Consider the following 27334-nt stretch of genomic DNA (forward strand, 5'->3'; position numbering starts at 1 on the left):
CCTATCGACTACCAAAAATGAGATGAGCAATGATGAAAGAAGTATCTCAATTGCCTATAAATAAGCTTGGTGGGCAGGGTGCCAGGGATTATTTGTTTGTTTCCGTCTGACTGCCAATTCAATTACATTAAATTACCAAATATTCTCAAATCTTGAACATAATTGCAAGTATGTGCCGAAAAGGCCAATTGTAATTAAACACTAATACCGTCCATTGTCCTGTAACCGATGGAAAAGCCCAATTGTAATTAAGACTAATAGTAATAGTACTACTGCTAGTGGACTATGGCATGTCCTGTAATGCATACAAAGCCACTTAGCCGATGGAAAAGGCCAATTGTAAATTATAATTAATAGTGACAAGACATGAATATACTATCTCCTGCAACTTAAGTGATACACGTTGGATAGAAATGTGTCACTGTTCCAGACACTTGAACAACGTCAAGGCTTCATTCTAGACATTTGGTAGCGTACTAGTGAGAGAATGTCGCTATCACTGACATGACATTTAATTCTTTCCAGGTGCACTTTACTCTATATGCAACTTACCTTGATACGTGTCAACATTCCGGTGACTACCTCGACAATTCTTCTTCCTTCAAGAAATGTTGGCCAAAATTAAACTTCAACCATTGATGTTGGATCATCAGATAGTCTGAGTTCTCAAATAATACATTTAACATAATTACAGTGGTAGTGGCCAATAATTTAGGTAATTTGGTATGTTAGGTTAGGCTACTTATTTCCCATCTTTTGAAAATAGCCATACCAACTATAACTTTTTGAAAACCATTAGCCATAACAAATAAATTAATTCAATTATTTGGAAAATAATTTTGCCACCTTTTTATAAAAAAGGTATCGGTTATTAAAATATTTTCCAACCAATATTCATATTTCAAAATATAATTCACCATCAATATTAATAATTTTATTAAAACCAAAATTTATAATCGCCATTATTTTATAAAAATTGTTTAAACTATTAAAAAAATTGCCACCAAATATCCATCCATTGATGCATAATTCACCAAAACTATTAATTTTTTTTTCACCCAAATGACATGTGATTCACTACAATTTTATAAATTTTGGGAGGGAGGGGTTCCTTAAAGTTATCCCTGATCTTCCTGCTGAAAATTTTCAAGTATGGATATAATCATTCTAGGTATAGCACAAGCTATTGCATTTAACGTATGTACAAACTGCAATGGTGGCAATGGGGTTTTCCCTTTCTTAGGCTTGACACCCACTTAAAGAGTTGATTTTGCACTTACAGGTCAAAACTAAATATTAAGTTGATGACTTTGGTAATCTGTGCAGTTTGATGCACTGGATATCTGAAAATAAGAAAATTTGTATAAATATTACATGAATATTTGTAGAGGCATATATTTTTTTCCTATCTACCAATCAAATATTGTCCTTACTGAATGGCATTACATTTTAGGGTATACCTCACCATACCACCCTAGACCTGGCATCCATGCCTCCACATCATACTTGCAGTATGCTGGTGCACCTAAGTCTTTAGAAGGCATGTCTAGTGTCCTGCAAAAAATCAAAAATTGTAAAACAAAAAACAAAAAAAATATGTTGTATAATCAATTAAATAGCCAAAGATTTCTAACTCACTTGAAGTGTAATCCAAGTGAAGAAAAGAGATCTTCCTCAATTCTAATTAGCTCCTCAAGGAATAATTCACTTTCCTCTGGATGACATACCACAAACATTTCAACCTTACTAAACTGATGGACACAGTACAAACCTCTACCCAACAACCTAGAAAAAATAGCTATACTTTAGGCAATAGAAATTCAAAAAAATCTCAATTCACTAATCACTCACCGAAAGGAGCTGAGGAATCTATATAACACAGATCTATTATTGTTAGTTATGAAGCATTTCAAACAACAAAGCAGTGTGCAACCATGGTATCTTTCATCATTATGGCTTGGAGTCTCAATCATCTGTCACCAATATTCTATTTGTGGGTAGTGGGCACAACTTAGTATATAAAGAAATAAGAATGAAGGCATAAAACATACGTATGTCTAATTACAAAAATAATTGTTTTCCCTAAAATTGAATGACTGATATATCCAGACAGGTTAAAGGAAAGTGATGAATGAAGAAATCCTCTTGCACTTTTAACTAGTTATAATTGCAAGAGAGGATTGAGTTCAACCTCAATGAATACACCTTCCATGTAACTATAAGAGAGCTGGAACACATTGTCACTCTCCTCCAAGCACTACTATTTTATTCTAGTGGAGTAGAGGCAAGTGAATGGAATCAAGAAGTTTCACTTCATAGGCTAAGAATCTATTTCCATTGCCTTTGTCCACACATTAAAGAAGCTACAGGGGGAACCCTGTATGGGGGATGGGCTCACAATGACATGCACACAACAATGTAACCATAAAAAATCCTACCCCACTACAAGATAATAAGTCATGGTAGAAAAAAAGAATAACAATTCAGATCAAAATGATTGCATTAGTATATAACAATTAATGCCTTATTCTAAGGTTTCCATTTACAATGCAAATGATACAGGGAGGGTATTTCATAAATGTGCCCTTTCTGTGACAGCATTAGAACCATTTTGAGGACCAATAGTTGTCAATTAAAACCTAACCATTACATTTAAAGATGTATAGTCATCTGATAAAATACCTTAGCCAACAATTAAAATAATAAAACTAGTCAACACAACATGTATCAACATAACAAAGGTCACTCTTGAAATTGAGTGAATATTTTTGACAACCTTAATGACCAATGAAATACACACATCAGAGGGATATACTCCCCAAATAATGAGTCCAAAGCTTAACTTGAAAACAAAGATTATTGACACTCATCCAAAAGTACTACCAACCTCCATTAAAGTATACATGTAAGGGTTCATGAGGAGGGAATCAAGTCCCTTACAAGAACTAGGGACCTCAACCTATCTTGCCAAGAGAGATCAAACCTTCAGCCAGGGAAGTTTATTGACATTTACTAACTTGAAAGCATGTTCTATTTTCCAATATGAAATATAGTTTCTTTTGAGCATGCATTTGTTTTCAACTTGACATAGTTGCAAGATATTAGTAGAATATAAGCTGACCATACATTTTATGTGGTATTATACAAATCAAAGTACTCAAGAAATTGTTGATTTTACATGTTCAATGGTCTCCATTATGTAGATAATAATAATTTTACCAAACATTTTGCACACCATTCCACATAGTGTTATCAATCCTAAGTAGCATTAATGAGTATCATGTAACATACTAAATCTAAACATTGGCCCTTCCAAGAACCTAAAACCACATTTTTTATTAGTATGGAGTGCATACAAGTTACAGACATTTTGTTTAGTTGAATAGTTTTTTCATATTTCAAGAAACGTATGTTGGCTGGAATAGATTACCTTTTATTTAATGCAATCATAGTTTCCAATGTTGATGTAATGCAATAAAAATTAATATAGCAGAAAACATGTGCACTTCCATTTACTCAAGAGAGTGACACTTCCATAAAAAAAATACAATCATACCTTGTTGCATAGTCTGCAGCACTAGCTTCTATACGAAGCAATGTAAAAAAGCAACATGCTTTATTGGCAAGAGCGTGTCAGCTACAATGCGATCCATGTATAGTGCCCCTAATTGAATCTCTGAGGTTCCTACTAGACACTGGTTTGTTCCATATATAGAATATACCTACTCAAAACAAAATTAGTATATCTATATCATGGTGGTTCAAATTTTCAAATGCACCATCTTATCTTTAAACCTTTGATCTTGTTGCAACTCCAATGATTTATGACTTGAACCTTGGAACATATAAAAAGGAAAACTAAGAAAATAAATTATTAATTATAGAAATTGTTTTGTCAATCAAATTTTGTATCATAAAAGGACTTAACACTTGGGTATTCTCTACTTGGGGTTGAAAGAAACACTTTTCAAGAATAGATGCCCAAACAATATCAGGGGTACTCAAAGGCACATATCCTTTTCTTGTGAGTTCTGATAGAGCCTAGTTAATGAGTCCCATCTCCAATAAAATAGCCTCATTTTTTAGGTAATAGAACTTTGAGGCACTAACCTACACCATAAATACATGGTCAGCAAGAGTTCCATTTTCTTTCTAAGCTATTGCTAGATATTTAAGGGATCTGATAATTACAAGCTTGAAAATGCACCTACTTGTTAATGAATGATCTGAGAAACTCTATAATCAATGTTTCATAGGACACAACACTTTATGAAAGTTTTGCAAATGAGGTAGCAAGCTAAGTTGGCTTGTTAATTGCACTTGAATCAAAGTAGCACTATCACAGTTGAGCTCTCAAGAAGTCATAATGTTTCATTTCTGTGAGCATCACCTAGATGTAGTGAGTGCTAAGTGGATTATTCAGGTTTGTGAGAGATGGGTATTCTTAACCACTCCTATTCGAAACTACATGATTAAAAATCTTGATAAGGACAAAAAATTTTAGACCAAAATTTTTGACCATCTATTAAAATATTTTAGATTGGTCAGAATTTGCAAGGAGAAATAGCCTTTTTTTAAAAATCCATGTCCATGTTGGTCAAAATTTCGACCAACATAGGCTTCATATGTTAAAATGTAAAAAGGTAAATTTCGTGCCCTACTTCATTGTTATGAGAAAATTCTACAAAAATGTGAGAGGGATGCTCAAGACTTGGGAATTTGCTATGTATGGTCGTTGTGGATGAACCAAAATATGGTAAGGGTAGAGATGATGGTTTTCTTTGCTAATGCTAGGATCTTTTCTAGTTGTTTTAGTGCCAATTTTTGTTGCTATACTAGACATTGTTGTTTCATTTGTTTTTCTTAGGGTTTTCAAATCATGCCATGGATTGAAGGTGGACTGGAATACCTACAGTTTTGTTCTTCTTTGATCGACATTCCTTTCATTTCTCTGATTCAGTCCATCATTATAATCTGTAAGTTTGTCTCTTCATTTCTCCTGCAAGTCCTCACAATTGATTTCTTTTTGTATTATACTAAAAAAAATTGAACATTTTGGAGCCCATTTTGGTACTACAAAAGGCTTCAGATTTAATTTGCTATAAAAATTGAAAAATAGTTTTTGGACAAGGTTTAATGATTATTGAGATACTCTAAATGATTTATAGCTTTGTCGAAGGGCTTGAATTCTTGACAAATTTAGATACAACTAACAAAGCACCGACTTTGGATTTCAAAAACTTCCAAATTCCTTTCAAGCTTCAACATTTTGTATGTTATTAGAATAGGGTTATAGCAATATCAAGATCTAAACATCAAAAATAGTCATGCCAAAAGATAAAGTAAGGGGTTATACACATTAAAAAAAAAACCTACTTTGGAGATGTAAAACATATCCACTGGCAATTCTACCATAATCAAAGGTACCACTAGTCATTTAAATATGTTAGACTCAGAATATTGCAATGGCCTGCGTGCTAGTCTTAGCCTAACATAATTAATATTCTAGAGCTACCATCATGCACTGTCACAAAGAACTAAAAAATAATTCTTTTGAATCCATGTCAACACAAACATGCATTCTGAAGGACGATCAAGGCTTAAGTTTGGGCTTAGCTTTGTCTTTTCGCTTGAAAATTCTTGATCTAGTTATTTACGTTACAGTTCTCCAGCATTGGTGTTTGGTATGAAAAGCATTTAGTTGGAGTTTCCTACAAGGTAATTATGATTCTCTTTTCTTTGGTATCAAATCAGTTTTGAATGGCTTTGGTTGACTCATTTAGGTGTTTAAGTTTGATATCTTCCACAATACTGTCTTCTTGAATAGCTCTGAGTTGATTCCTTATAGAAAGCTTGAATAGGCCCAAATGCTTCCATAATTCTATTAAATCAATTAAGCCTTGCATTTCCTTGACTATTATTCCTCTTTGGGAGGCAAGCTTATTGTGCCTACTTTTAAAGATATTTAGTTTCCATGGTTCATAACATTGTGAAAAATGTTCTTGGATAGTAATGTATATGAGATCCATCCTTAGGATATGATGTAGGATTAGAAGTCTAGAGTTTCCCTTGCATGGGTAACTACATTACAAGATTTGGGAAAGTCTATTTCTAAAGAATTAATAGTAATTAGGTACATAGCCACTTGGGCCCAATAAATATGAGTGGGAAGAGCTAAATGACCATCTACTTTAAGGTTGGGAATTGGGATAAATAAATGGAATTGGGATTGATAATTGGGATAGATAAATGACTGTCACCTTGCTATTGGTATCCAGTGCAACAATAACAATATTTTCATACATTTACTTACCTAGAATGAATCATACTTGCTCCTCAAGGATGTTAAAACTTAAATCTTTTTTATTTTTTTGGCTAAGATTTTAGTTATGAATTTTTCAAATGAATTTCAAAAAGAAACAGACGTGAACCTATTGAAGGCGAGAGTGTTCTCTTCTTTAGGTACCAATGCTAAGGCGAAATTGATGGCTTCAATGAGCATACCACTTTGTGAACATCTTCAACTAGTTGGAGGTCAGCCACAATGAGTTCAAAAAACTAATGGCTAAAAGAGTTTGAGATCTCATCAGGTTCAGGTGTTTTGTCTTTTAGCCATGTTCAAAATGAAATCCTTGAGCTCCTTCATGGTGACCATTTGACAATATAATATTTTTAATTACTTTAGTGATGATATTAGGAATGTCATTAAAGGAGAGAAGCTTGAACAACAAGGTATCATTTGACTTGTGATAAAGATCTTTTTAATTCTTTTTCTATTAAAAATCATATTATCATGTTCCTTTCACAACTTTGATAGGCTTTGAGGTGAAAACAAATATTTTATTAGCATCTCCTTCATAGCGTCAAGTTATGTAGAATTTGACCCTCAAATGCTCTTCGTGCCTGACTATTTTATGCAACTGGGCAAGGAAAAAAAATTTCTTTGATTTCAGAGCTTTAGTTATGATCAACAAATACATTCCAAAACATTTTCATAAGATGTGGTCACAAAGAGCATGTTGATGTTGGCGAAATATGTAATGTTGTGCCCACCCAAGTGTTAACTCTTACCCTGCCCTAATATTTCTACCATAGGATTTAAAGTTATATTAAGTTCATTCTGATATGATGTAATTCTAGGATGGATATGTGCCTTCTAGATTGAAATTACATGTTCACAATATTATGATAGTTTGGCTGTGATTTCAATTATCAGATTTGATGCTTCACCTCAAGTGTGTATAATGTATATACAAGTTTATGGCTAATGAATGTATATGGAAAGGAATGACATGGGTTCACTAACCCTTCTTACTATATCTAGTTTGTGTGGTCAAGTTAGTGACCCTGTTATTGAGGGTATGTTTTGTTACTTTACCCATCATGTTTGGATACAAATAAAAGGATGTTCTTGCCTAAGTTGCCAATAATTTGAACTATTTGTTATTTTGAACCCATGTGTTGTGGATGATTACTATGAATATGATTCCATTATTTATTGTTATTGTGAACTACTTCATTTTTCCATATCACCGACTGATAAAAGACATATGAATAGGTTTTTGAGGTATAGTTGTATAAATTATAAAATTTGCACATTGTTCCTAAAGCAACTTTATAATATATTAACATTGAATTAGTCTTATTGTCCTCCAAACAACAATAAAGCCATAATATGATTACCATAGAGATGAGGTCATATACTTTTTAGTATTTCAATAGTTTATTCATGTGTTTGATATGGAAGTTGGTATTGCAGCTACTCTATATGCAAATGTTGGATATTCTTGCTCTAATATATTTATTGCTTTGGCTCACCCAGGATGCAGTTTAGTAGCCCTCTTTAATCAGGACCTCTCAGAGTCGACATGCTTGATTTTTTTAAGTTGCCCACTTGTTAATGAAGATTTGATTAGTAGTGCTTCAAGGTATTGTTCTTCTTGTGTGTGTGTAATGGTTCACAATTTCATGATTCTGTAATCTACTTGTTTGGCCAAACTTTTTTGGATTCTACAATAGTATTTTTGCTGCAATAGTACGGACAAATGAATTGTGTCATCAGTATTCTGAAGCTTGTGTGCAAGTCTACAAAGAGATGGGTGTCAAGGTTATAGATTCATTACTACACTCAGGAATGTGCTCATCTTCAATCTTCAAAAGATTGAATATGAGCCCATTCCCGAATGTGGTAATGAATCTCAAAGCTCCTTCAGCCTGAGCATATCATGTCCTTCAGACAATCTTTTTGAAGCTACTTCAACATTGTATCCTTTAGACTTTAGTTTATACCTGCCAACAAAAATACTACCTTGCGTCATTAGAATCATGAATAAGGAATGCAGAGGTAAGCTTTTCTGGGTTTTTGCTAAAAAAATGTTGATATTAAAGAAATGAGGTTGCTTGGCATTTTATGCAAATTTGTTTGGTGTAATTTAAGATTTGAAGAAAACTATTGAAAATTTTCCTGTCCTTCCTATTTTGTACAAATTAAATATGAGATTCATTGTTACTTGACTCCTCTACAATTTTCAATAACCGCTGGGATACTAAGAGCATATCATCTTGGAATGTTGGTATCATGGATGTTTAACAAGGTTACATTTAATGTTAAGTGCTTAGTAGAACATAATTCTGTATCTCTTATAATCTTGTTAGGTGGCTGAAAACTTTTGTTTTTTTGTAGTGCAAGATTACACACAATACATTCCCCTATCAGTTTATGAATTAGAATCATGGTTTGGGACACCCTTAAGTTATGTGTTTGATCATTCTATTGCTGGTATGATTGTGAATGCATTTTTGGAGATAAGTTTTGCTCAATAAATTGTGAAGCGCATGGAATTTTCTATGATTAATCCAAACAAATACATATGCCCCTTTATAAGTTAATTATTTTTTTGAGCATATATAATATATTTCTTGATAGTGTCTTTGGTTGATGTGCAGCATCAAGACTTGGGTTCTAGTATTTCTTCTACAGTCGCAATGAAGGATTGTATATTACTCACAGCTTGTGGAGTAGATGAGATTCTTCCTCAAAGTCCAGAATTTCCAGCTGATATCTTCACTTCATGTCTCACAACACCTATTAAAATTGCATTGTGATGGTATTATCTTATTCTCATACCTCTAATCATCTCATTCTTTTTACGCATGATTGGGAAAGTGCAATTTGTGATGCACTAATAGCTAGCTCCTTTGCTGGGTACAACAACTAGACATATTAGGGAGTGAATTAATAGCATGGTTTCTTGTACAAAATCAATTTAATATAGAGCTTTGGTAATGATTGTTTATCTATCTTGTATCTTAAATTATTCTCATTTCCCTCAAATATGTGTCACAATAGATATAGTGTTTACATGTATCATAATATTGAAACAATTCCCTAAGGCAAGGAAAAGTTGTTTACTATGCACAAATAGCTCACTTCTAATGGAATGAAAGTTAAAAACATTGGGATACTGAAATTAGTGATCCTTTTATTCCCATCACATGAATTTTTTTGTTTTTGCAATGTATGTTACTAGTTTTTGATTTCTATTTGCTAAACATGATTACATCTTTATCTAACAAGACATAAAGAATTACCAAAATGCTTGTCACCCATCCTTGTACTACTTCATCTACATCATCTAAGAAAATCCTTTATGCTTTGATGGATGCCTATAGCTTATCCCAAAGCTCTCATTCAATAGTTATGAGATGATCACTCAAGAGGAAATAGTTGACTAGAGCTTAGAGTGACACAATTTTTAGATGATCATATGAAATGAAATGGGCATGTGAGTAGAAAGAAACTAGAAAGACATTGTGCACAAATGAAGCCATGAAATGGATCATTTTGGGGCATTCAGCACAGACACTTAGCATTTAGTACATATCATCATTCGAGATCAAATGGGTGTGTAAGATTCTATGCATAGTGAATAATAAAGGAGGGAATTGAAACCTCCCTAAGCCTCACACTTGTTGAGGTCCACTTCAGAAATGGCCCTTCCTATGAAATTGTTGTGTAAAACCTTTCTAATGAGATAATGTGTTATGAGCTCTTCACCAGTGGGATGGAACATGAATCCAGGAGGTAGTTGTGCATCACTCATATCATGACTATAACTAAAGTTAAGAGAATTCAATAATAGAGGCTCTTAACTTTAGTTACAGTCATGATATGGGTGATGCACAACTACCTCCTAGATTCATGTTCCATCCCACTGATGAAGAGATCATAACGCATTATCTCATTAGAAAGGTTTTACAGAACAATTTCATAGGAAGGGCCATTGTTGAAGTGGACCTCAACATGTGTGAGTCTCAAAAAAAATTTGACCAAGCATTGGTCAAAATTTTGACAAATGCCCAGCAGTTTTCTACCAAAATTTTGACCAATGTATGACTTTTTTTGACCAATCATTGGTCAAAATTTTTACCAATGCATGGCTGTTTTTGACCAATCATTGGTCAAAATTTTGACTAATACTTGACAGATTTTGACCAAGAATTGGTCAATATTTTGACCAATGCTTGGTGGAACTTGTGCCAAAATTTTTGAAAGGTTTCGACCAACGTATTGGTTGAAATTTTGACCAACAAAATTTTGACCAACCACAAGTAGTAGGTTGGTCAAATTTTTGACCAATGGGTTGGTTGAACTTGGTTGAGATTTGGTCAAAAATTGGGTCAAAACTTTGACCAATAATGGTCGAAAATGGACCTCAAATGTACTAGTGAGTCTTCCTCTAAGTGCTATAAAGAAGTGTCCACAATCATGTTAGTCTCGAAAGAAAGATCAAGTGGGTGAGGGTCAAATAGTACCCTCTAAACAACTGGAATAGAATTCTCCTTAACAAAGAGAAGATGAGTGTCATTGATGATGTCTCCCACATCTTCAATGTGAGACACCATAAATAACCTTGCAATCTCTGGAAGGAAGTCATCCCATGAAGTTGAAGTAAGAGACATGGTAAATCCTATTGCACTGAATTAGGAGTATCTATGGCCAGAATTTGATCAAGAAGTGGGATCTCATCTAGAGTTGAGGCTACCATAACTAGAGTGACTAGAAATAGAATGTCCTTTGGAAATGGAGGGACTCATGGATGACCATATGCTTCCCAAAGATCTATCCAAATTTCATGTGGAGAACTTGCCATACTAAGAGGAGAAAAATATTCCTTACTCACACTATTATAAAGAAAGTGAAGAAGTTTAGAAAGATGTACCAAATTAGGAATACATGGCAATATCTTTGAATATAGATAAGGAAACACATCTTGATGTTCTCTTAGATGATCAAGCATCAAAACACTACATTTTTGATAGTTCCTACTTGTCAACTTTGGTGTAACACCAAACTAACATGTGTGACAAGACTCCATGAGATCAATAAATGTATGCGCACCCCAAAATACAAGAGAGAATCAAAGAAAGACCCCCCCCTTCCCCCGACCCCCCGCGCCCCCCACCCTCCCCCCCCCACCCCCCCTCCTAACATGTATTATTTAGTAACTTTATAACCACTTGCTAATTTAGGGCCTATTTATAAAAGTAGCATTTCTATCCATAGAAGCCTATAATATGATTGCAGATTTGGAAAGTAGACAAAAAATTATGGACTTTAAAAAAAAAGAAACCTCATTATTTGTCTAGATGAGCCTGTACTAAGAATTTGAAGTGGCAAAATTTGGGATTTACAATTTGCAAAAAAAATCAAGAATAGAGATCTCAAATTGTTAGCATGAATGTTGATGCTATGGGGGAGCAATGCAAAATAGTGTTATGACTATATTTGTCATTAATGAAAACATAGTAATACTGATAGAATAGCAAATTGAGATTTGTGAAATTGGGACACCACATTGCATATCTACCTATGAGCATTTAACAGAAGGTACTACAACATGTATTTGACATGTGGTGAAGTGCACAGAACCTAATTTGACATATCAATGATTTACAAAGAACCATAGCAAAAATAGCATTAGGGTAATAATCTCTGTTGTATCATCAATATTATACTTTGTGTTTGGAATGAAGGGTTGAGTATTTAACTAGAGGAAGCACACTAACAACTAATGATGTCAGCAAGTGTGTAGCAATAGAGTCTACACATGTGAAATTTTGTGAACAACTAAGAGCTGATAGAGTTAATTAAATGTGTATTTCATTTAATTACATATAGAGCTGACTCAAAATAATGTTAAGTATGTGGAGCTGACTCAAAGTGTTAATAATTTAGTATGGTATAAAGGAAAAGTGTATTCCAAGTTCTATACAACAATTGAGTGTGATCAAGAAGCAGAGTAGACTTGTGAATTGCTAAGGAGGGAAGTAGAGTAATCTGCTATGTGTGTAAGTGACCTTAAGGGTTACTGATGAGTTTTAGATATGTTTGAATGATTTGAAGGTGAAGAGGTCTGATGTACTGAATAGAGAAAGAGAGGAGAAGATTGTGCCACATCTATTATTCTGAAAGGAATAATACTGAGATCAATTGGACAATGGGTTCATTGATCTGATCCTAAAGCTTTTTGGACACTGGGTTTAGCTACCTTCTCCAACTCCTAGCAGGGTTGGAATTTCCTAATAGGGACTCTTTGTACTAAGAATTGTAACAGACTTCAAACTGGGTCTTTCCTCTAACTAGGAATATTTAGATTAATACATTATTTTATGGGCATCATTCCCACTAAGGGTTTTCCCTTTGATCAAGGGTTCCCCTAGTCAACATATCTGATGGATTTGTGTGTGTGCATTTATGTTTACTATTTACTTTGGTTGATAAAGTAAGAATTGAATTAAGGTTCTTAAATAAGGGTAAAAGCACATATTTGTGTCACTGTTTATGATACCAAAACCTATTTTGGTCAAATCTCATTTTTCTATTAAAACTCATTTTTTTTCAAAAAGTAAAATTACCTTTTTATAGATCTCAGATTCAATATCATCATTATATAATTTTTTGAGTGTTTTGATTAGTTATAATATGTTATAATCTCAAAATATTATAAGTCAATATTTCAACATTTCAGAAAATTCTCACTCAAAAAAGGAAAAAAAGAGTAAATCATATTAAAAAAATTAAAAAATTATATTTATCTCTAGAGGAGAGAATCCTCTTCATGAATATGTAATTTTTTTTCAAGAAGGTATAGATTTGATAGGGAAGTTTTGATAGGAGGGAAAAACTATTGGACTCTGATAAGGTCGAACTTGAGTACTTATAACAATGAAAATATACCTCAAAAATAATTATTTCTTTTTTTGTTCAGTAGCTATACATGTCATCTATAAGATATTTTCAAATCAAAACAAAAAAAATGGTTTGCATATACTTGTTTGACGGGAACTACACCCTATTTATTTTATAGTTAAAAAAGGGACTTCAAAATAAAATAAAATGAATAAATTCTTACTCAAAAAAATTATAAAAATTATAGGCATAAAATTCATCCAATTCTACACATTTCATCAATTTACATCATCTTCATATTTTAAACACAAATACCATTTTTTTGTCATTAATGTTGAACTATCACATTCTAATATCACATTTCTTTATAAAAGCTGACACAGGTTTGTGCGTTTACCCATAATTGATTCACCCCGCCACCCCCCTTAGTTATATTGGTGAACTGTCACTTCTAACAATTGGTATCAGAGCCACAAGTACTTGAAGGAAAGTTTAACAACTTTGAGAGATACATAGAGAATATGTTCATAAAAGAAAACCCTAGATTCGATGGCACAAACTACAACATATGGAAGGATAAAATGAAGACACATCTCTTGCACATGGGACTAGGGTATTGGCTTGTTCCTAAGACATCCAAAACCATTGCAGAAGAAGATCAACTTGAAATCTGCACAAAAGAATAGAGAGAAGTATTTATGTACAATATAAGGGAAAGAGAAGCAATATTGTCAGCATTACCTGAAAGTGAGTACATTCAGGTAAAACTACTTAAAACATCTCATGAAAACTGGAAAACTCTAGAAGCTAATTATGAAGGAGATACGCATGCAAAAAGAGTTAGATTGCAAAATTTATAGTGCGCATTCCAAGGTGCTAGAATGATGGAAGAAGAATCTTTAAGAAGTTATGTTGGGAGAATATCTAAGATTGTTGCAAGAATCACATTTAATGATGGAATGAAGTCTGATAATGAAGTGATATGAATGATCTTCAAAAGTCTGACACCACCTTTCAAGACAATAGCACATATGATTCAACCAAAATAGTTTGGAGAATTGACAAAAGTTGAGATAGCATTCGGTGCATTGAACATCAAGCTTGGTTTTGCAAGGAACACAAAAACATAAGGAGACATTGCTAGCAGCAGCAAATCCATTAAGGAAAAGATCCAAGATGAAGTGGATCTTCTTGTGGAAAGAGAAAAAGATGGTAGGAATATCTTTAACTGTTGGATTTGTAATGAATATGGTCATTATGCATCTAAATGTCCTAAAAGAGAAAGAAAGTTTAAGGGTAGATTCAAATCTAGAAAACCTTGAAATTGTCTATATGGTAATGAAGAAGAAGATGAAGAAAAATCTAATCAAAGAAAAGGTGAAGATGAATTAGGATTTGTAGCTATAAAAGAGGATGATCTTGATAGTGAAATTAGAGAAGAAAGTGCACTGATTTCAGAAGTTGAAAATAAAGACTGGATCGTTGATAGTGGTTGTTCACATCACATGACTAATGATATGAGAAAATTTGTCAAATTTATAAACCATGATAGAGAAATTGTCAGAGTAGGGAATAATGCATCCTGTCATATTATAGGAATTGGATATATAAAACTTGATGATAAAACATAGACTAGTGATGTTTATTTTGTTGATGGACTAAAGCATAACTTGTTGAATGTTGGACAACTTATGGACAAAGGTTATCAACTGCAATTTGGTAATGATACATACATTATCAAAAACAAGGGAATCTACTTGGTACTGGCACAAAAATGAGAGGTAATGTATTTTAGTTAAACTCCACTAAAATAACATGTTTAGTAGCAAAGATTGACCATAGTTGGCAATGGCACAAAATATTTTCGCAAGATCTCTAAGCCCACTGACACAATTTGTAAGGAATGTATTTTAGCTAAACAAAAAAGAGTTTCATTTCCTAGCAAGCAGTTTTGTACTACACAAAAGTTGGAACTAAGGCATGTAGATCTAAGTTGTCCTACAAGAACAAGATGTTTCTATAGAGAAAGGTACTTTATGATTTTTGTTGATGATTTCACTAGGGCGATGTGGGTAGCTTTTCCTAAAGAGAAATCAAAAGCATTTGAGAAATTCATGATATTTAAGAACAAAGTTGAGAATGAATTTTGGACTTAAGATTAAAATCTTAAGATTAGATAGGGGAGGAGAATTCACCTCTAGAGAATTCAATATCTATTGTGAAGAACATGCCATCAGGAGACAATTATCATTACCACATACACCTAAGAAGAATGGGATTTCTGAAAAGAGCAACTTATCAATTGTTGAAGTAGCAAGAGTCATGCTATTTGATAATGATGTACCAAAGACCATTTGGACAGAAGTAGTCAATGCAATAGTATACACACTAAATAGAGTATAGATTAGAAAAGGTATGGACAAAAAAAACCTATGAATTATGGTTTGGTCATTCACCATTAGTCAAAATACTTCAGGATATTTGGAAGTAAATTTTACATCATAAGAGATGATGATATTGGTAAATTTGATCTAAGAAGTGATTAAGGTATGTTTCTTAGTTATTCATTGAAAAGTAAAGCTTAAAGATGTTTCAACTATAGAGCAAAAAATATAGTAGAGTGCACAAATGTTAAAATTGATGAAAAGTTTGGTACCAAGGAAAAGATAATGGACAATAAATCTAATGGAGAAGATTACTCTAGAATGACTAACAGAAGTAATGAGTTATTTTTCAAGAGTAATAATGACATGCAAAATAATGTGCAAATTATGTGGAAGAAGAATAGAATGCAATACCTGAGATAAGAGTTGAAGTAGCAACTCCTACCCCAAATAGAAACTTGACAAGAAATCATTGTGCTGATCATATAATAGGAAGTCAAGAAAGAGGAGTGGTGAGGAGTAGAATTAATGAAGAACTATGTTTGATATCTCAAGTAGAACCAAGAAGCGCATATGAAGAAATCAAATATGATCACTAGATAAAAGCAATAGAGGAAGAACTCTAGTAGATAATCAAGAATGACACATGGGAATTGGTTCCTAGACCAAAGGACAAAAATGTAATTGGCACTAAATGGGTGTTCAGAAACAAAATGAATGAATGGGGATAAGTAATAAGAAACAAGGCAAGAATTGTATGCAAGGGATACTCTCAGCAAGAATGAATTGATTATGAAGAGACATATGCACATATAGCAAGGATGGAAGTAGTCAAAATGTTCCTAGCATATGCAGCAAGCAAGAACTTTAAGGTATATCAGATGGATGTCAAATCAGCATTCCTGAATGGAGAACTTGAAGAAGAGGTTTACATTGAACAACCAAAGGGTTTTCCATTAACAAAAGAAAAGGACATAGTTTGCAAATTAAAGATTTAAGCATGGTATCGATTAAAGAAAGCACAAAGAACTTGGTATGCAAGATTAGACAAATACTTAGCAAAACTTGGATTTGTTAAAGGAAAAACAAAAAATAACTTGTACTTGAAGGAAATAGAGAATGGTTTACTAATAATCATTATATTTGTCGATGACATAATTTTTGGTGGAAATGATGAAGCTAGTAAAAAATTCTCAGAAGATATGTAGAATGAGTTTGAAATGAGGATGATAGGTGAAATGAAATTTTTCTTGGAACTGCAAACTGTTCAAAACAAATAAGGTATCTTTATTTCTTAAACCATGTATTTAAATTATTTATTGAAAAGATTTGGTTTGGAAAATTGCAAACCTGTTGGAACTCCTATGGTAACTGGTCATAAGTTATCAAGCAAAGATAAGACGCCTACTATTGAACAAAAGAAGTACAGATCTATGGTTGATGGATTACAATATTTGACTCATAGTAGACTAGACATAGCTGATGCAATTGGAATTGTGGCAAGATTTCAAGCTGATCCTAAAGAGTATCACCATGTAGCAGTAAAAAGAATATTTAGATATCTGAAAGGAACATTAGATTATGGTATTTGTTATGATAGAAATAATGATTTTACTCTTTGCACATATACAGATGCTGATTGGGCATGAGATAGGGATGATAGTAAAAGCACTAGTGGAGGAGCATATTTCCTTGGAGGAAGATTAGTTTCTTGGCTCAGCAAGAAGCAAGATTGTACCTCTCAAAGTATTGTAGAAGAAGAGTATGTTGCAGTAGCAAATAGTTGTAACCAAGTATATGGATGAAGCAGATGATGAAGGATACTAGAATAACATTCATAGAACCTGTTATCATTTATTGTGATAACAAAACTAAAGTAGACATGTCTAATAATATTGTTTTGCACTCTAAAACTAAGCACATAGCAATAAACTATCATGTACTAAAAGAGAAAGTTGCAGAGAAAGAAATCAAATTGGAATACATCAGCACTAAGGAAAAGATTGTAGAAATTTTTACAAAGGCCTTACCAAAGGATACATTTGAATACCTAAGAGGTATGGTTGGGGTTATGCCCCTACCTATCTCGGAGTAGAAGATGCAGAAGTGCATTAGTCCAAGGTACATAGCACCATTGTTAGACTGGACTAAATGTTGATGCTTCTCCAATGGGAGAGTATCTATGATGAACAGAGTCAATCAAGGACTCTTGGAAATAGGTAATTGGTATACAATAGTATCTTTAGATACTAGTGGTTTTTATAAAAGAATTGTAGAGCAACAAATCAACTTTTGGTTGTGCTAATAGGTTGATTTTTTTACTACCTCAAACGACATTGATGTCAATGGGGGAGAGTGAGTGACATGAAAAACATTGTAATGGGAGTAGTGTTGAATAGTGTTGAAGGATTTGATTAATTGTTGTTCTTGGAACTAGATTTTTTCCATCTATGTTGCCATCAATTCCAAATGGGGAGATTGTTAGCATGAATGCTAATGCTATGGGGTAATAGTTTAAAATAGTGTTATGACTGTGTTTGTCATTGATGACAACATAGTAAGACTAATAGAGTAGTAGACTAAGATTTGTGAATTAAGGACACCACATTGCATATATGCCTATTCATATTTAATAGAAGGTACTTCAACATGTATTTGACATTTGGTCAAGTGTGTAGAACCTGAATTGACATCATGTGGAAGATACCAGTCATTTACAGAGAATCGCAGGAAACACTGCATTAGGGAAACAATCTTTGTTATATAATCAATATAATAATTTTTGTTTGGAATGAAAGGCTGTGAAATTAACTAGAGGAACTACACTAACAAGTAATGATGTCAACAAATGCACAAGTATAGAAGTTTCACATGTGAAAGTTTGTGAACAACTAAGAGCTGACGGCGTTAATTAAATGTGTATTTCATTTAATTAAATATAGAGACAACTCAAAATAATGTTAAGTATGTTAAGCCAACTCAAAGGGTTAATAATTTAGTATGGTATAAAGGAAAAGTTTTTTTTCCAAGTTTTATACAACAATTGAGTGTGATCAAGAAGTAGAGAAGACTTATGAATTACTAAGGAGGGAAGCAAAGTAATCTGCTATATGTGTAAGTGACCTTAAGGTTTATTAATGAGTTCCAAATGTGTTTGAATGATCTAAAGGTAAAGAGGTCTAACATAATGGAAAAAGAAAGAGAGGAGATTATTGTTCCACATCTATTATTATGAAAGGAATAGTACTGAGATCAATTGGATAGTCGGTTTGTTGATCTGATCTTGAAGCTATTTGGATAGTGGGTTTAGCTCCTTCTACAACTCCTAACATGATTGGAATCTCCTAATAGGGATTCAAAGCCTCCTAATAGGGACTCTTTGTACTAAGCAATGCAATAGACTCCTAACAGGGTCTTTCCTCTATCAAAGAATATTCAGATTAGTACATTATTCTATGGGCATCATTCCAACCAGGGTTTTCCTTCTGATCAAGGGTTTCCCTATTGTTGTTTACTTTTTTTGATAAGTAAGAATTGAATTAAGATTGTTATATAAATGATTCACACACCCCCCCCCGCCACCCCTGCCCCCAAGTTGTTATTTAGGCACTTTACAACCACTTGCTAATTTAGGCCCGATTTCTAAAAGTAGTATTTCTAATTATAGGAGCCTATATTATAATTGCATATTTGGAAAGTAGACAAAAAAATTATGCACTTAAAAAAATAATGGAACTTAATTATGTGTCCAGATGAGCCCGTACTAAGCATTTGAAGTGGCAAAAATTGGGATTTGTGATTTGCAAAAAAATTCAAGAACAAATATCTCAAACAACCTATACCAATGTGTAGATCACAAAATTCTACATCAAAACAAAAAAAAATTGCTCAAAAATAGGAGTCTGTATGAGGGAGATATCACTGTTTGAAAATCAATGTTGTAATTTTTTTTCCTGAAACATTGTCACCGCATCTCAAAAACTCAAATGACTCTAAATTTCACCTTAAATGTCTAATTTTTATGAAACCAAAGTTGATTTGGGGGTTTCTTGACCTTTTGAATATGATGCCAATATCTAATTTGCACCAGCAAGCACCAATCTTCACCTATAAAAAATCTCTTCTACTGGCCTAATGGCCAAAAAAAGTTCATAAAATAATGCAAATTTGGAAAAAATAGTAGAGATGCAAATGATAAAATGAAGATTTGAAATTTAAATGTATACATATGAATTAATCATACCGATTCTATAAATCAAACCTTCTAGTTTTGGTTTGCAAAAAAATTTGCCTTAATTTTGACTATGGCCTAGGGTAGGCAAATTTTTATTTAAAATCACTTAATCGACACTTTGGATGCAATGGAGAGGTTTTCTTTGGTTCTAGACACTCTCAATGACTATGATACTCTAGATTTGAGTCGAAGTACTCCAAGAAGTGAATAAAGAATGGTCTCCAATGGTAATGTGAAGAGAAATTACCTCAGCTTTGATACCATGTAAGAATTTTCCTTAGGGAAATATCTCCCAAGATCAAGGAACTCAAGCACAAATGAATAGGCCAAAAAAGTATGATTGGAATAAAAATATGAAAGTTTATTCATAAAATTTTATGTTACATAGGCTAGGAGTGCCTATATACAAAGGCCTCTAAGATGCATCTACAATGTTTATAGAAATAGCTAGGAGATAAGCATGACAACTAAGCACACATCCACTAGAAGTGGATTATCCCCCATTGTAGATGAGAGGATAAGTATGACAAGGTGTATCTCATATAGAGATATTGTAGACACCATGTGCTTAATTCGAGTGCTAACTCCTGTGTTGTAGACACCATGTGCATAAAAGATTTGCTAACTCCTGTGTTGTCAACAAGACAACACGTGAGAGCACACTTACTCCTAGGTTTCAACCTAATAAATAATAAAGTAATGCATTAACCTAAGTAAACCTAAGTAAATTTTAAATAGTGAATACATATTTACACCAACAGTAGGGTTCTACCTCTGAATCATAAAACCTTAATACAATTTATTCTTCCATAAAGTACCAGTCAACTAATTGAATTTGACTTCTTAGTTGAGTTATTTATTTACAAGATATAGAATATCTAGGCATTGAAGTGCCTATAATTTTATGATAAAGTGGTGCCAAAAAGAAGTCTACAAAGTATTTTAAGTCCCCTTGGAGATCACTCATTCTAATCACTAGTGTGCATTAAAATATTTGATTACAAAAAATTAGTTGAATCTTGTTCCTTTCAAATATTTGACAATGCTTTGATAACATAAGATAGTACAAGTAGATCATGTATCTAAATGACTTCTATGACTCTGATTGTGAACTTGTTTTAATCATTAACAATTGCTATTGCATGTCATGAATAATTTACTCAATATAATTATATCTTACTATAACTCATAGAGAATGAATATTGAAAATCATTTCTAGAATATTAGCACCCACTTTCTAGTTACTTTCCAAACACAAACACTTATATAATAGGGATATAGTGTCCTAAACTCATTGTGAAAAATATCCAATTCATAAGGCGATTTATGATTATGAGATAGATTTAATCTATCTACTAATCCTCTAATATATGAATGTTTTCTATATGGGCATAAGTTCTCATATGTTTTTCCCAATTTTTCTAGGTCAATGTAGGTAGGGTTTTGTGCTTTATATTGTAGGTCTAATAGAATAGAAAATTCACTATGTGTTATTAATAGAACTACCCCTATGTATTTTGATTGAAAATTGCCTTTCTTTTTTCGTCATAGTTTTCAACACAAACCATTATAAATTTTGGACAAAAGAATACTAGAAGAAACCCCAAACGGGTTGTTCCCACAATCTATGTTGCAACTTTATTTACAAAAGACCCTATCATTTTTTAGTCTTTAATATATTTTAACTCCTTTTGTGGATCATTTTGATTATTTTGAATTGCATGTTTGGTTGACTTCATACTCCTTCCATAGATAACAGGATCACAGATATTGTGAAACTCATCAGTAAAATATAGCATTATAACTAGTTTGTGCAAGTCAAAAAATTGCAACTTACAAATATAGGTGAGATCAAAATTTAAACCCTAAATTGTTACTCTAATATTTTACTTTGAAATTTAGCTAGTTGCTAGAATGTAAATAATGTAGGCTTACAATGCATGATAAATTCAAAATTAAACCCTTACTTCTACGAATGATACTACACTTATGGTAAAAAAATTTAAAATGTGTTGAGGATCTTACTCAAAAAGTTGAAACCTTGATTTATAAATTTAGTCTATGAGTTGTCATAGAAGACTTAGACTACATTGCAACTTGAAAATTGTAAGTTCATAACACCTTTCTGATCAGTAATGCTCCAATGCTTTTATAGAGATCTTAATAGTTTGTGTAGAGATAAAATATTGAACAATGAAAACAAAATCTCATAGTCTAGATTCAACACAAAAGAAAGTTTTATAAATTATAGAAGTGGGAGATTCAAGACTATGTTTAATATTAACTATTATGTACATTTTACAATGTAAATCTTGTATAATAATTTATTATGAAATGTGTACAGTTACAATTTAAATCAGGATTAACTTTATTGATAATTGCTAATTTATGTCTCCAAAGAGTCAAACACTTCTTTCTGAAGACTTATTTTTTGGGAAATTTTGGAAAAAAATTATTATTTTACCAAAAACAATCATAAAATACATATCTAACTATTCATCTTTGATGATCCAACAATGGTTAGTGCATCAACCATTGCCTCTAATGTCGCATTAGTACATAATGTCATACTCATTTTTTACTTGATACATGTAAGCCACATGTCTGCTTTTTAGGAAAATTTTGAAAAAATGACTACTATAGACAAATTGGACCAATTTACATCTCCAACCATTGATCTTTGATTATCCAATAGTGGTTGGGACTCAACACATCGACCACTACCTCTTTAGAAGTCATGTTAGTGCACAATGCCATACTCATTTCTCACCGGATATGTGTATGTCACATGTTTAATTTTTAGGGGTATTAATAAGTCAATTGTTGCCAAAACTAGAATGAAATGTATCTTGGGTCATTGGTCTTCATTGATCAAATGGTGGTCAATGTGTCCCCTTTCAAAACTTTCTAGTATAATATAAATTATGTCGATGTTGTGTCACCATGTGTTACTATTTTATTTACCATGTCTAAATGAATAGAGATTATTTACATGTGATAAATTTATGCCATGAGTTTTCTCTTTGAGGTCAGTTGGGAAAATAAGCTGAGTGTTGTCCAAATCAACCTAAAATACTTCAAGAGCTATTGATCTTTGTTCATCAAATGTTAGTCGAGTCATCCCCTTTTTTATATTAACACTTGTGATATTATATTAAATTATAATTATAATTTTGGTTATTATTCTATTATAACAATAACAAATTTGTATTAATACTTGTCCAAAGTAGTCTAAAGTACATCTAAGATGTTTGATGTTTTCATATAAGAAAAAATTTGACATATTTATGCAATGTTTTTAATATTATTTTTTGATTAAATAACAACACATTCATAAAAATTAAATAGAAATAGGAATCTATGTATCTGTGCATTACATTCAAATGAATTATTTATATTAACAAAATAATTACCTTACTTTGTGTTTTTGATGATGATTAATAAATAAAAAGTTGGTATGCTAATAGTGTTCTAATCAAAGTGTTTGGATGAAAGTGGAGTATTTTATAAATATTTAATATATAATTGACTATAATGTTTGAAAACTACTTCAATAATTATATTAGGCTATAATTAAGGACCTACTACAATATAATTAAATTATTCTAATATAGATAGCATACTTAAAGTTTTAATTAAAATTTAAAATTTATTACAAGATAAATAATTCAATAATGATACATCATTATTAATTTATTAGTGTTTGATTAGATAAATAGGTTTTACAGGGACCTTGAAACCCAAGAGTTAAAACATTAACAAGGCTAATAATAAGCGTGAAAAGCCTAGCCAAAAAAGTTCCAGTTCAAAGGTTGAAAATAAGCACAAGGCCCAGCTGACAAACAAAAACCATAGAAAAGACCAGGAACAAAAACAACAAGAAACAAATAGGGAAAAACCCCTTAAAAAAGGCCAAAAAAAGGTACAAATAGAAACAAAAGAATAGGTAGAGGATTAGTCCTTGTTCTTTCTCTCCAGGTCTTGCATGACTTGAGCTGCCTCATAGGCCATCTTGTTCTCCTCAGCCTCTTGCTGGTGCATCCTTTGATCCTCATGGTCCTAACGATTGTTGATGTTGTCCTTTGCAGTGTTGACTCCCATTCTAGCTTCTTCCCTATCTTTTCCATCATCATCATCCTTCATAACTCTATCTTTGATCCAGCCCATTAAAGATATGATGTTTCTATTAATAGAGCTTAGCATCAAAATCATCTAATTCAAGAGATTATGATTGTAGATTTCAAGGTTGTTAATCCTTCTCTCCACCAGACTAAGCCTGTTATCGTTGCCATCTCTTTTATCAAAGTCTGCTCCATTCCTATTATCCTCCATATGACTTGCTACTATTTGACCTCCTCCAGCTCATGGAAAATCCACTTGATTGATCTGAAGTTATCAATCATGCTATTGCAGGCATTGTTCAAGAGATTCGGCCTGATTTCCCTAGCTTTGTCTGACATAGCCACAATCGTCCGGTCTATGAGTTCTTCAAGCCTTGTCTCTTCTTGGTTATCCATGAGGACCTACGAGATCTTGGCCTCTCTAAAAATGCCCATTTTTGAGGTCCTAACTTTAAAGTTTTTCCAAGCTTTCATCCTGTTATTTACCTGCACCTCCCCACCCTTGGCCTTAGAATCCAAACTTTTTTCCTCAGGTTGTGCATGAATATGGATAGGCGAAAGACGCAGCAAAGACATGTCTCATTCTTGTTGCATAATCTCATCCTCCAAACCCTCCCTTTTGCATTTCTTCCCTCCTCGATCATCTTTATTTTCCTCCTGCATATCCATTTCCTCCTCTTTCATTTCTACATCGTCCTTCTCATTGCTATCATCCTTCACAGGATGCTTCTGCCCATGATCCCTAGGACTTTTTCTGCTAGGGGTGATGGAGGAAGGTGAGTTCTTGACCTGATGGGTGGCTTTTTTAATCAGTGGAAGAAATCACGTCATCCTCAGAGCTAAAGCTCTAAATGTCATCCAAGTCTGAAGAGAACTTGAAGCTTCTAGAGGTTACATTCTCAGTCTGAGTGGGAGCCTTGCTTATAGTTTGAGCCTTAAAATGCTCATAAATAAGCAACAGGAGCCCCTCATGCAACATGGGGTTATCAGTAGGATTCTTTTTGAATCTAACCACCACCTTGCTTAAAGAAGTTAATAAGTAAAAAGGAAAATAAATTTTATGGCTGCACCGAAAATGATTCAAAAGAACAAAGTGGTGGGTACGAGCCCTATCAAACCTAGGGTCCAAAGTAATATACTCTATTATAGCTCTTATAATATACCTCCATAGTTTCTTCATGGTATCAAGAACATAGTATGTGTCAATCTTCCTCAGGGCTTTCAGTTCCTTCTCATCCTTAACAAAATCCCACATAGCATTAGCCGAGAGCTTCTTGTCCCTAAAAAACTTAAAACCCTCAATCGAGATTTCAAAAATGGTCAAAATCACCTCCTTAGTGATCATGAAAGAAACCCCATTCACCTTCACTCTACCATCCTTCCATGAACCAATCATACTATTAGTCACCTCTTGATCAAAGCCATGCAATTTCGTAATGTATCTAGTAATCCCGCCTTGATCCAACTACTCCCAAAATTTATCCTTGCTCTTCCATTTTTCAATTTCACCCTCTCCCTCCTTTCTACACCTTTCACCAACCATATCTACACTCTACATAGCTGCAATTCTCATATGCACCTCACACTGCAATAGATTGGAACATCTGTGATTAAGTAGAATGCAGAAAGAATCAACCCTTCTATTGCTCCTGTTGTAAATTTAATAAATGAACCACAAAGTGTGTCAACTAGTCTGTAATAAATTGTAGCAATTACAATTTCCCATGCTAACTTTTTAGGAAGTAACATTTCCCCTTGATCCATTCATACTCATAATTGCACATTGATCTTCTTCGTACTTCCTTGGATCTTGTTTAGTTTAATCATACTTTTAACATCTGTCGGCAAGGTATTTTTGGGATTCCATGTCATAATTTGGCTTGTGCTAACCCCAATATTTGAAAACTTGTTAGCAACTGGGTTAGCTTCATGAAAAATATGAGTGGCGTGGACTCTACTGAATTTAGCAAGAGTCTCATGAGTCTCATCAATGAGATTCACAATCGACCATGATGGCTGAGACTTTCCATTAATACATTTTACAATGTTGTTCAAATCCCCTTCAAGCCAAAGATTAGTAAATCCAATTGCAAAAGCCATTTTGACAACATTACACATTGCATTCGCTTCTGCAAAGTGGTTGGTTCGATAACCCGGTGGGAGGGAAAAAGTCGCAATACCATCTCCATTTTCATTCCTTATTATGCCTCCACTTCTCGAGGAGCTAGGATTTCCTTTGGATGCTCTGTCGAAGTTGGCTTTATGCCAACCTTCTAGGGGGAGAAGCCATTTGGCTTCCTATCTTTTCATCTTTTTGTCTTTTTCCTTCTCCTTTTTTTTGCCACCTAATTCTATATCTCCCCCTTTCCTTACTAAATAGTTTTCTTTAATGTTAGCAATATTTTCTTTCCTATCACTATAGCCAGCTCCTCTTTATCTTTGAAGATTTTTTTATTTCTCTCCTTCCAGATGCTCCAACAGAAATGTCGTAGGATCCAAGAACTTAATTCTTGAAGATGAGACCTATTGAACATACCATTGCATTGGCAAAACTGATCTAGAAGGTTAAAAGGCACACACCAGTTGAAGCCCAAGTCCTAGGTAAGGAAAACCCAAACCTCCCTAGCGAAAGAGCAATGAATGAACAAATGATTGCCAGTCTCCCTCTGATCTTTACATAACACACATTTTCTAGGCATTATACTAGGTAAGGATTTTGTCCTATAGAGCTAGCCAATAGAACATATTAATTTTTGGAATGAGGCCAGGAATCCAAGCCCTCAACCAAAGAGGAATCTCTTTTAATCTCCAAAGGGACAAGTACCAGAGGTGGCAATATATTGCCCATTGGCATCATCTCCCTAGACCAACTCATCACTGTTGTTATTTAGGGCCATAGAGTTAAGCATAATCATAATAGGGTTAAGATCTTCAAAGATGACAAAAAGCTCTATCCATCCCTATTCGTTCCTATAGTTACTAACTTCTTGCCCAAAATGGTTGATACAGTCATCACCTAGACCTCATAGATGGGGTTGTTCATAAGGGGGCCCTGAATAAGCTAGCTATCATACTAGAACTAGATATCCCTCCCACTTCCCAATTTCCAAGATACTCGAGAATTTTCCAGGTCCCTGGCTTTTAAAAAATCATTCCAAATAGTGCATCCTCTTGGGATATCTTTGCTGAAGAAGGTAAACTATTTAGAGGGTCTCTTAATATACTTATTTTCCATAATGTCTCTCCATTTCCCTATGCTACTGAAGATATGCCATATTTTCTTAGCCGAAAGAGCCTTGTTGAGGTGAGTTAGCTTCGTGATGCCTAGACCCCCATATTTCTTTGGGAGACAAACTATTATTAATTTATTAGTTATTAGAGTTGACATTTGTCTTATTTCGGG

At 33.3% G+C, this 27334-nt stretch overlaps 1 pseudogene; it reads right to left on the bottom strand.

The window, feature by feature from the left end:
* Positions 1-1118: 1118 nt before the first annotated feature.
* LOC149539381 (serine--tRNA ligase, chloroplastic/mitochondrial-like) lies at positions 1119-24507 on the bottom strand (annotated as a pseudogene).
* Positions 24508-27334: the final 2827 nt, after the last annotated feature.

Source organism: Cupressus sempervirens, chromosome 9 (assembly GCF_028749045.1).
Source record: "Cupressus sempervirens isolate cs-2001-9-10 chromosome 9, ASM2874904v1, whole genome shotgun sequence".
Taxonomy (NCBI): domain Eukaryota; kingdom Viridiplantae; phylum Streptophyta; class Pinopsida; order Cupressales; family Cupressaceae; genus Cupressus; species Cupressus sempervirens.